General features: G+C 31.6%; 1 long non-coding RNA gene across 2 annotated transcripts; it reads left to right on the top strand.

The window, feature by feature from the left end:
• Positions 1-4245: 4245 nt before the first annotated feature.
• On the top strand, positions 4246-9762 carry LOC150032584 (uncharacterized). Of its 2 annotated transcripts, XR_016524684.1 has the most exons (3): positions 4246-4493; positions 4709-4911; positions 9349-9762. It is a non-coding gene; the product is annotated as an uncharacterized LOC150032584 (long non-coding RNA). The 2 variants fall into 2 exon arrangements; XR_016524683.1 differs by having other exon boundaries at positions 4269-4911.
• The last annotated feature ends 1797 nt before the right edge of the window (positions 9763-11559 follow it).

Below are 11559 nucleotides of genomic sequence, written 5' to 3'. Positions count from 1 at the left end.
TGGTAGAGCCATGGTATCGAGGATTACATGTATGTCATAGATTCATACGGTGTTGATTTTTGAATGTTGAGACTGTGTGAATGTCCTCACTGATTAGTTAGATGCTCACCAGTTTGTGTTTCCTTTGGGATTCACCAGTTTGTGTTTCCTTCGGGATTCACCAGTTTGTGTTTCCTTCGGGATTCACCAGTTTTGTGTTTCCTTCGGGATTCACCAGTTTGTGTTTCCTTCGGGATTCACCAGTTTGTGTCTCCTTCGGGATTCACCAGTTTTTGTTTCCTACGGGATTCACCAGAGGTAGTGAGCATACTTAACTACAGTAGGATAGGACTCAGACTTTTATCTATTTCATGTGTGTATATGTGCCATAGGTGGGTATCTAGAGGACATAGATGCCTAGCCTGACCCCCTGGTAGGGTTACTTACTGAGTATTTCATGCTCATTCTTTCTTATGTTGATGTTTCAGGTAAGGGTAGAGATACACTAGCGATGCGCAGCGGAATTCGTGATCGTGCCACTGGGACTAGTTTTTACGCTTTCGCATCATGAAATTTAGAGTCCTTATTTTTCCCTTAATGTTTAGTTTTACTATTTGGAACTTATTATGAAGGATCGTTTTTTTTATACTTTTAATAGTCTTTATGAATCATGGGTACCCTATTATTATTTTAACAATTGCATTTAATAAATGGCTTTTGAACTCTCTTGTCTATTTAGCATTTATTTCAACATAAAGAAGTGTCGTTTTAAGTGTCATGCATGCATGTATTTTAGTAACGGCCTAACTTAAGTCCTAGGGGGTCGGGTCGTTATAGTTGGTATCAAGTTAAAACACTGCAGGGTGTTACATTAATAATCGTTACATATAAAGTTTTGATGAGATAAATAAATATTTGAATTTGATTCAAATATTAAGTATACGAATGTGATTCATATAAAAACTGTAGATTAAAATTAATATGCATATGATTCATATTAATATTATAGTTCATATGAGAGAATATTAAACTATAGATTATATTATATGTAATATAATAAATTATATGTTATATATTATATGAGATATAATATAGTTTAATTATTTAGGTGGTTAATATAATTAAATCAAAATTGATTTTAAATTTTGAATTAAAAATCTAAAACTCCTTAGGGAGTTATTTTGATAGAGTGGAGAGTTATTCCCATTCTTCTCTTATATACGTGAAATACATAGAGAGTTTAACTGGCATGTGTTAGATTTGGTGTCCTAAATCTCATATATCTTGTAGTTTGTAAAAGAAAATTATATATTTAATAAAATAAGAGGTACTTTTTAACATTCAGACTGCATTAATTCAATCCAATAAACTAAGATCCAAGGTTATGTGATGTCATTTAAACAGTATGTAATAGATATACAAGTGGTTCATGTTCAAGTTATAACCCATATGATCGGTAGTAAATGGATAAGTGATAGGTCTTTAAGAAAGATATATTTTCTACGTTAATTCCCTCAAAATTGTGTTATTTGTTTGCTTTTAAGTTCATTTTATAGGTAAAATAGTCCCATGTGAGTTTAGGAGTCATTTCGAGAAAATTATATGCCACTAGACCCAGCGTAACGACCCTCCCAAAAGCATCGAGCAACGCTTGAAGACAATAAGCAACCATCTACTGCACAACAGGTAGTGTTGTAACACTCCAACAACATCGCAACGCTCCAAAATTTGACAAAATTGTCACATGCGCCGTGTGCAACCCAGCGTCAAGCACAACATCAAGAACTTAGCCCAACGCTTCTTCACTTTTTTACAATTTAACATTGCAATGCTAGCCTCAGCATCGCGACACTATACCTGTAACTATAAAACATTCTCTTTTATTTTTAGTGAGAGGGAGGCAAAATTCTTCATGGAGTCTGGAGTTTCTCTCTTCACCAATTCAACTCCTTAGTAACTTCGTCTCTAATTAGTTAGATTTTAATTTCTTTCTTTGATTGTAAATATTGTAATGAATTTGTGAAGTAATTTCTTAAATTTTGTTTCTAGGTTCAAGAATTCTTGCAATCTTCTTGAGTTTTTTGCTTATCTTTGTAAATTGCATTACAAAATTATAGATTTTTTAATCGGTTTTAAGTTCTAAAAGCATGTTTAAGGATTTTTATTTTTTAAGCATGTTAAGCCAAGATTTTTAGTTTTCCTATAATCTTGATTGGATATGTTGCTAGGATGTATTCATGTAGAAGAATGTCTAGCTAAGGTCTACCAAGTGGCAATGGTTAATTTTGTATTTGATGGCTATTCCTAGAATACATAAATTGCTAGATTCAAGGACAAATTCGGTTAATTGAATGTGACTATCTTGACAATTAATCGACATAATTGAATTCTCAAACTTAATGCATATATTTTCTATTCTATATGGATGCTATCGAACCCAATAGAACTAGAGGTATATAGGTTTATTAGAGTTAGGCCTTTCCAATTTTAATCAATAATTAGAATGCTTTCTTGATTAGATTTCGTTAGCTATCCGCCTTTGTAAAGGTTAGCCTAGTCAAATCAAGCGAGTAGTTGTGTGTATAATTCGGTTGCATGACTAATTTGTAGAAATCGATAAAAGAGATTGCATTAAATATCTCAACTTAAATTAGAAATAAGATTGAACCACTTTTGTTTATAATTATCTTTTATCCTTTGATTTTTAAGTATGTTTCTTGCTTTATCAAACCCTCGTTTTTATTGCTTTCATAGTTGAACTTAGCTTAAGAAAAGATTAAAAAAGTCTTCCCTGTGGATCGATCCCATACTTGCCACTTATGTTACTTGTTAGTATAAGATATAAGTTTTGGTGATTTATAAATATTTTTATTTTAGTGAGAGTCCAACTAACGACATCGATTTGAGCGCAAAAAATAAGGTTGGGTGCCTTATCCTGGTAACATTACGGATATGACCCACTTTATAATTGTTACATGAGTTGTAAATGTTACAGATAATATGAGCCTTTGTTCATGTGGAAATATGTGAGTAGAGGTATCCTGTATAAAGAGTTTATACAAGATCGGACTGTAAAATGATTGATTTCATTTTATAACATCGTTATTTAAAGAAACCAACATTTCACCAGGATGACCATAGGTAGCTTGACCTTAATCTTGAGTGAGTTGTGAACTTTTTTCTATGAGGAAAATATTTTGATCTATATGGGTAAGAGTGACCAAGTTAGCCGATTCAACAAGCTTACCATTTTGGGGATAGTAAGGAGCTGGAAACGCACCTACAAAAGAAATTCACTCTTTCCCGATTATAGGAAAAGTAGCTAAATTGTTCCTTTAACAGTTGATTCCAGGTTTTGAACAATGAGGTTTTAGTTTATACTTAGACTATAAACTGTTTTTTCATTAGAGGAACCAGTGATACTTAAGGAGTTAGATGAAACTATAGGGGTAAAATGGTATTTTGGCTCAACTGTAGTTATGAGCAATTTGTGAAGGGTCGACTCAATGTTGATTGGTTATATTCATGGACCTAGAAATATATCTACAATGCGAAGAGTATAGTTATCGGTCTTTAGTGAAGTGACCGGTAATTAATGAATATTGATTTATTTAATTAAAGAGTTTAATTATCTCATATCATTGAAGTTTCTAATCTGTGAGTCCATTAGGTCCCCTGTTAGCTCGCTAAGGATAGTAATAAGGAATTATTTGAATTGTTCAAATCACTTAAAGGAATTTTATATTAATATGATTAATATATAGTGTATTCTGATACATTATAGAATATGGTTAATTATAAATATGATCTATAATTCAAACTACATAAGAGAGATATATTTGAATGACATTCAAATATGAAATTTATATGAATTGGATTCATATAGAATTACAATATTAGAGAGGAATGAGATTCAAATATTAGATTTATATGAATTAGATTCATAAAGAAATGTATGCAATTAATGGTTAATTAATTAACCATATATTAAATATGATTTATTATATAGTTGCTTAACTTATATGTTAATTGATTAATTAATGGTTAATTAGTTAATTAACAAATGCTGGAGAATGAAGACTAGTATAAATATGTGATATTTAATTAACTGTATATTAAATATGATTTAATATATAGTTATTTAATTTACATATCAATTGATTAATTAATAGTTAATTAATCAATTAAGAAATGATGGAAAATAGAAAAACTTGGAGAAGGGGTTACCCTCTCCCTATATATACATCATTATAGTCCATTTAGGGTAAGGTTTTTCATTTTGTGAAAAAAAAAAAAAAAAACTAGCCTCCACTCTCAAAATCTCTTTATTCTCTCAAGAACATTCATCTATCTTTCATTCCCTCTTCTAAGGTGTTAGAGCCCACACATCTAGCTACTTAGAGTTCTTTAGCATAATGGGGAAGCTCCTGTGGTGATGTCTTTATTCATTGAGAGTTTCAAGATTGGTTGGTTGCAAAGGAGAGGAAAACGTGAAGGCAAGGGGATCTTCAAGTGTGAGTTTTCTTCTTCTCTTTCTTGTCTTTTTCTTCATTAGGAGCATGCTTAGGCTTATTTGAATTTTTATCCTATTTTATGAGATTTTGTTCACTATTTTTATATTTTATAAAATTATTTTTTCAAAATGCAAGGTGATCACACGCTTACATGGGAATTATTTTTCATTATCTTCATCTTCTTCCTTGAAATCTTTGTGAAAAAATTCTTTCAGAAAATTTCCTCCCTTGGTTATCAAAATTAATCAATAGAAGTCCACACCTCTCTATTAATTCTCATCCTAGAGAATAACTCGGATTCCTTGTGGTGGTGTCTTCTTGCATCTGTGTTTGAGGTTTTGGTGCTAAGTTCTGGAGATCAAGAAAGTCAAGTTTGTGCTGTGAACGGGAGGATACGTGAAGATACAATTCTTCAAGAGTGAGTTTCCTAATCCCTTATCCTCTCTGTAACTTTGGTAGAAAGCATGCTTAATTACATTTTTGTTTATCCATGTTTCCATCCTTCTTAATTTTATGTTTTGCAAAACAAAATTGGAGACACGATTGCATTCGATACTTCCACTTCGAGGTATTATGAAATCTTTCAATTGGTATTAGAGTCAGGTTATGTCTTTGATTTTCATTTTTGAACATCAATTCAGAGTTTTTGATGGTGTATGTTCTGCATTTTGAATGTTTATAGTTTGCGCTTGGATGTTTTGAAATTGACATAGTTGTTTACTACTTTATTATGTCAATTCGTAAGGGACCGCTGTATTTTTTTTTTTTTTTTTTGTATTTTAGTTCTTGCAATCGAGCCTGTAATTGTCTTTGTCGCTTGTGATGAGGTTATGACTTCAATTTGGATCGAAGGAAGTTTTCTGCCTTCGAGCGTAATGCACAACATAATTATGTTGTAAGGAAAAATGCTCAGCGTAGCTACACTCAGCATCAACATTGTGGTGCTGATGTGGAGCGCAATGCTACTTACAACGTAACGCTACACTTCCGATGGAACTCGAGACATACGCAGCGAAATTAGGATCTAATTACACCCTAATTGCTTTTAATTAAAAGGAAATTATGCATTCAATTGAAGGAAAAACAGTAATTAAAAAGGGATGAGATGCAACCTTTGTAGCTCCCGAACAACGCTTTTCCTCGTTGAATCTCAATCTGAACTCTTTCAGACCACCACTAGAGTTAATCTACTATTTTCTGGACTCAGAACCGAGTTGTGGGACCCAGTGGATGAAGAACCCTGAGAGAGAGAAAAGAGATGGAAATAAGGAATGAATTTGGGTTTGGGTTTGAGTTTTCTTTTTAAACTTCACACAAAGAAAAGAGGTTTTTTTCAGGCCAAATTAAAAAAAAAATTGGCAAATTGTCAAAAGTCTTTAATTTAAAATGAAAAGCCCATTTTATAGATAAAACCATGCAACAATTGCATGAACTAAATCCATAATAACCCAACACCTATAATCCTTAATGTTTCCACTATAAGTCAACACCTAGCCCACTATTTTGTTAGTGGAATTATCCAACAAAAGTTTGGATTTTCCCACTAACTATAGTCAAAGGGCAAAATAGTCATTTGGTCAAAGTCAAACTTTGACCAAAAAGTCAACATTTTGACTTTTTATATTTTTTTCCATGTTGACTAATTTTGATCTCCCGAGCATGAATCCGCAATCATTTTCTCGAAATTCAAATCACATTTGAATATAAGATCGGTCAAAGTTTGACTTTTCAAAGTCAAAAGTCAACTCTTTGACTTTTTACATCTTTGACCATTTCCATTATTTTCGAGCTTCCGAATATGAACATATTCATATTCTTGATATTTAAATCACATTTAAATATTAAAGTTGTATCTCTAAACTAAAAACCCAACCACTATATCCATATACTTGTCGGTTTCTCTCTCTTCACCTAATTCGAACAATTCGAATCATTCTATCATACTGTTCTAAGTTTATTCCATATGAGCTATTAGGGGAACCTAATGGACCTATAGATCATGGGCTTCAACGATCCAAGATTAATTAGATAAACTCTTTAGACGGAGCTAATCAACATTCGTTAACTAACGGGTCATTCCACTATAGTCCCGTAGTTGCACTCCTCTCACTATAGATATATACATTCCATTTGATATAACCATGATTAGTAAGCTAATCCTTCACAGGTTGTTTGTAATCTCGGCTGGGTCATAAAAATCGTTTTACCCCCAAGGCTACATCTTGTTTCTTAAGTTCCACTGATCCTCTAATGAATAATTGGTTTAAGGTCCAACCTATAAACCGAATCCCTCTTGGGCCAAGGAGAGTGTGGGGCCTCTTGTTCAAAACCTGGATTCAGTACTAAAAGGAACAACCTATCTACTATCCCTATAACGGGTATGAGTGAATTTCGTCTTGCACCCTATGTTCTCAGCTATCCACCCGATCTTACTCCTAAAATGGGAGGCTTCCTGGCCAACGATATTGAGTTGCCCTCACCTATGCAAATCTAAGGATAATTCCGAGTGAACAAGAGTTCATAGTTAGCTCAGGATTAAAATTAAGTTACCTAAGTCATCAATTAACGAAATAGTCAGTTTTATACATAAAACGACATTTAAAACGTAAAAAGTGACTATTTCATGGTTCAGTCTTATGTAAACTCTTTACATAGGATGCCCCCACTCACATATCTCTATATGAACGATTCAGGATCATATCGTTTGTACTAACTACAAAGTGGGCCGCATCCATAGTGTCCCCATAATAAGGCGCCTAACTTTATTCATTTACTATAGACCATTTTGGCTATATATTTGAACTTGATCCACATTTATGTCACTACATAAAGTTCAAACTACATTAAATAGCCCCAGGATCTTAGTTTATTGGATTCAAGATTACAATTTCAATAACAACTTTATTGAAAAAACAAAATAGAATATGTTTATTAATTTACAAACTACGAGTTTTAGGACATAAAATCCAACAACTTCGACGTGAGAAAAGCCATAGCATCGTTATGCTCCGAACGTGATGTGCGCGCATCTAGCAACCTTCAAATCAAGGCTTGTGGCAAGTAGTTTCAAGCCATTTTTTTCATTTATTTAATCATTAATTTGTAATAATTAATTATGTTTATTTGTTTTTTCCTTACTTAAATCAATATAAGTGTTATATTAATTTAATTAATGTTTAGGATGCCAATTTCGGTCCAATGTTTCTTTTATAGATGTATGGTTTATTTATTATATTGCATAGTATATGTCATATAGTATAAAAATCTCACTATAGGATAAACATTATTTCATGCATCATTTTAATATAAATGTTATATTATATAGTTGCATGATTTAATTAAGTATGCCCATGCATCATATTTAACATAATTGTCGTTACATTATATGATTGCATGCATTTGTAATATGTCCATGTATCATTTATATTACAATTGAATAATATATAGTATGGATGTATGTTATATATGTTTTCATTACTTTATCATATAAATGTTATGTATAATGTAATGAAAATGGAGATGCATGAAGCATGACACCACTTTAGAAAAATATAATTGTTATATTTTTAAAATATGTCATTATATGCATGTATAGGTTTTAATTATTTCATTAAACTTTATAAATGTTATAAGTTAGTGAAGTTAGAATTAAAATCTATAATCAAGAATTGTATGCAAACAAAGGTTAAAATTTTTTTATAATGGTTTAAAATTGATTTCACGTAGACTTATGTTAATAATATTTCTAATAATATTAGAAATAAGTTTAATATTTTAATTAATTTTAATAGGATTAAATTGAAGTAAATAAAAGATTAAATTTATAACATAGTTATCTGCAAGGGACATTTATAACATATTTAATATAAATGTTATATTATATGGTTGTATGATGCAATAAGCATTCTCATTCATCATAGTTAATATAAGTATTATATTATATGATAGCTTGTTTAATTTTTTTCATTAGTATTAATATAAGAGTTATATTAATTAATGAAAAGTCATGATTATGCATCATATTTAAATATAAATGTTATATCTAAAGTTTAAATTAATTCCTAAACTATGTATATGCATGATCATACTATATACTTTGCATGATTATAATATAAGTATTATATTATATGTTTTATTGTATGATTAAAAATATGCTTACTATATCATTATCCATTAACAATAATATAAGAGTTATATTGTGCATGTTAATGAATGTGATATGCATGAAATATAGTTTTATTAATTTGTTTATAATTGCTATAATTAGTTATCATATCGTGAGATGCATATGGTACAATTGCATGCTAGCCTAATGCGAGTAGGATAAGTTAATTAATTTGTTTTAAATGATTTAAAACTTATTTAATTAATCATCAAATTTTATTTACAATAAGATTAGATTTAAAATAAATATTTTATTTTTCTTTTAATAGGATTAGAATGAGAAAATAAAAGATTAAATTTATAAAACATGTCTATAAGAGACCTATGTCTAATGAACGTTCTGACTAGGTAGATGTATTTAAGTTAATATAAACGAAATACCCCTACCTGAGAATCAACTTGGAAGTGAATTAGTTAAATATTTTATAAGCATGCAATAGATTGTTAGAATTTATTAAAATGTTTAATAAATGATAATCATACATTGTTAAACTATCTAATATAAGTGTTATATTGACAAATCTAATAAGATTTAGATAAAAAAAAATTTAACCTGATTTACCTAAGTAATAAACCCTCAATTGAAAAATACTTAGTGGGAGGAAAATGATATATATGATATGTTTGATTCTTCTACATTCTTGGGTAATTTACACCGTGTGACTTATGTTTGGCCTCATCTCACGCATAGGAGCATCCTCCTACAAAAGGTGTTTGCATGGATCAATATCAAGATGAATTAGAGAAAGTACTTATAGTAAGTGAGAGAGGGACGTGTCTCAACATATCCCACGACCTCCATCATTAGTTACAACATGAGATTCATGCTTGGTCTCGAAGCCCTTTGATGCATCCCACTACAGTAGTGTTTGCATGGGTCAATACCAGGGTTAACTCTTGAAAAAGATAAAATTACAATTTTTGTTATCAATATTGTTCTTCCTCACAAGAGACTTTGTTGGGACAAAATTATAAATTCCAAAATGATGGATTACACCTACCAGAATTCATTAAGATGATTAATGAAATTCTGATCAAATTAAACATGTAACCTAACATTAATTGAAGGCCAATTAATAAGAATTAAAGCATAATAATATTGAAATGCATGCTATTCAACAATATCCATGAAAACACTAAATACTAACTTAAATGCATAAATAGATTTATTAACACCCTAAAAGTAAAGAGTTTATCTACTCATAGCTTTCAAACACATATTTTCATACAATTTTGCAAGCATTACTTTGGGATAGTAAAATATGCTATGTTGAGTTCATGTGTTGGATGATTCATTATGTTTTATTTTACTATTTATTTGCAAATTTCCAACCACCTGTTTATTTCAATCATGATATTGCATGTGCTAAATGCCATCTCTCATTTCATTCTTATTAGTTTTCTAACAATACCTAGCTGCGGTTGATAGACTTATTTATTAATTCTATTACTTAAATGGTACATTTAGTAATAAACCCAAAAAACTAAAAAACTTTCATATTGGTAAATTATTTATTTGTGTGATATATTTGTAAATATGATAAAAAAAAAATCCCCACCATTACACAAATATCTGTTTTAAAAAGATAATAATGATTAATGGAAGAAAATTTAACATTTCTTCTATATTTTACCAGAACAAAATCAGGATTTAATATGTCATTGGTTTGTCAATAAATTAAAGTTTGCTGATGAACAATGGGTTGAAATCTATTGTATATTCTCTTATATCACTACAAGAAATCTAACTTCTCCTGTCACAATTCGTCGAAAAAGAGTAGAAAATGCATCGGGAGAGACTCTCCCGACAAATAATGAGTCGTCGGGAGTTTGGTCGAAAAAAATCCGTCGGGAGAGGAACTCCCGACGCATGAAAAAACGACGTTGGGAGTTAGTCGGAGAACTCTCAACGCATGTATAGAGTGTCGGGAGTTCCAGTAACTGTTGACGCCTGATATATGGTGTCGGTAGTTGGGGAACTCCCGATGCCCTATACATCCAACGCCTGATATACATCCATATATAGTAAAAAAAAAATTGCATAAGTTGAAACATCCACAATCCATGGCTTAGATAAAAAACAATGCTAATTAAAAAAAATCCATAATAATATCCATACTCCAAAAAATTGCATAAATTGAAACACTCAATCTACAATAACATGCTACAAATTAATCCACAATAACATGCTATAAATTAATCCACAATCCACAAAAAATTGTATAAATTGAAACATCCACAATCCACAATAAAAACTTAATCCATAAATTAATCCACAATCCACAATAACAACTCAATCCATAAATTAATCCACAGTCCACAATAACAACTCAATCCATAAAAAATTGCATAAATTGAAAAATAATGATTTAAATTAATATGCAAAATAAGAGAAAATAAAATTGGAAGATTACCTGTGGGCAGTAGCAGGCAGTTGGAGGTGACAGCTAAAGGAGGGGAGGCGGCGGTGGCTGGACTAGACGACGGCTGAAGAAGTGGTGGCGGCGGCGGCGGGAGGCTTTTTGAAGGATCGAAATGCAAATGGAAGGGAGAGGGGTTGGCGCACGAGGGAGCAGAGCGGGGGGAGGAGATCGGTGGGGAAGAAGGATGGGGAAAATGAGAGAGATCGGCAAAGGGAAAGGGAAAAAACGCGGCGGCGGGGGGTTTGGGCTTCGGCAGTAGTGAGTTAGGGTTGAAAATAGGAAGAATGGAGAAAATGAGGAAGAATGGATATGGTTTTTACCAGATCCCATCTTCCAATGCCACCCAACGGGCATCGGAAGATCCGTTGGGAGTTCCCCGGGAATTTTCGATGGTTAAAGTATGGCGTCGGGAGTTCGTCCGATGCCTATTTTATTCGTTGGGAGTCTGTTTTGTTCGTCGGGAGTTCTCGAGGAACTCT

This window comes from Benincasa hispida, chromosome 11 (genome assembly GCF_027475165.1).
Source record: "Benincasa hispida cultivar pf3 chromosome 11, pf3_genome.v1.1, whole genome shotgun sequence".
NCBI lineage: Eukaryota > Viridiplantae > Streptophyta > Magnoliopsida > Cucurbitales > Cucurbitaceae > Benincasa > Benincasa hispida.
Note: the sequence above shows the minus strand (reverse complement) of the source record. Positions and strands in the feature narration are given on the sequence as shown.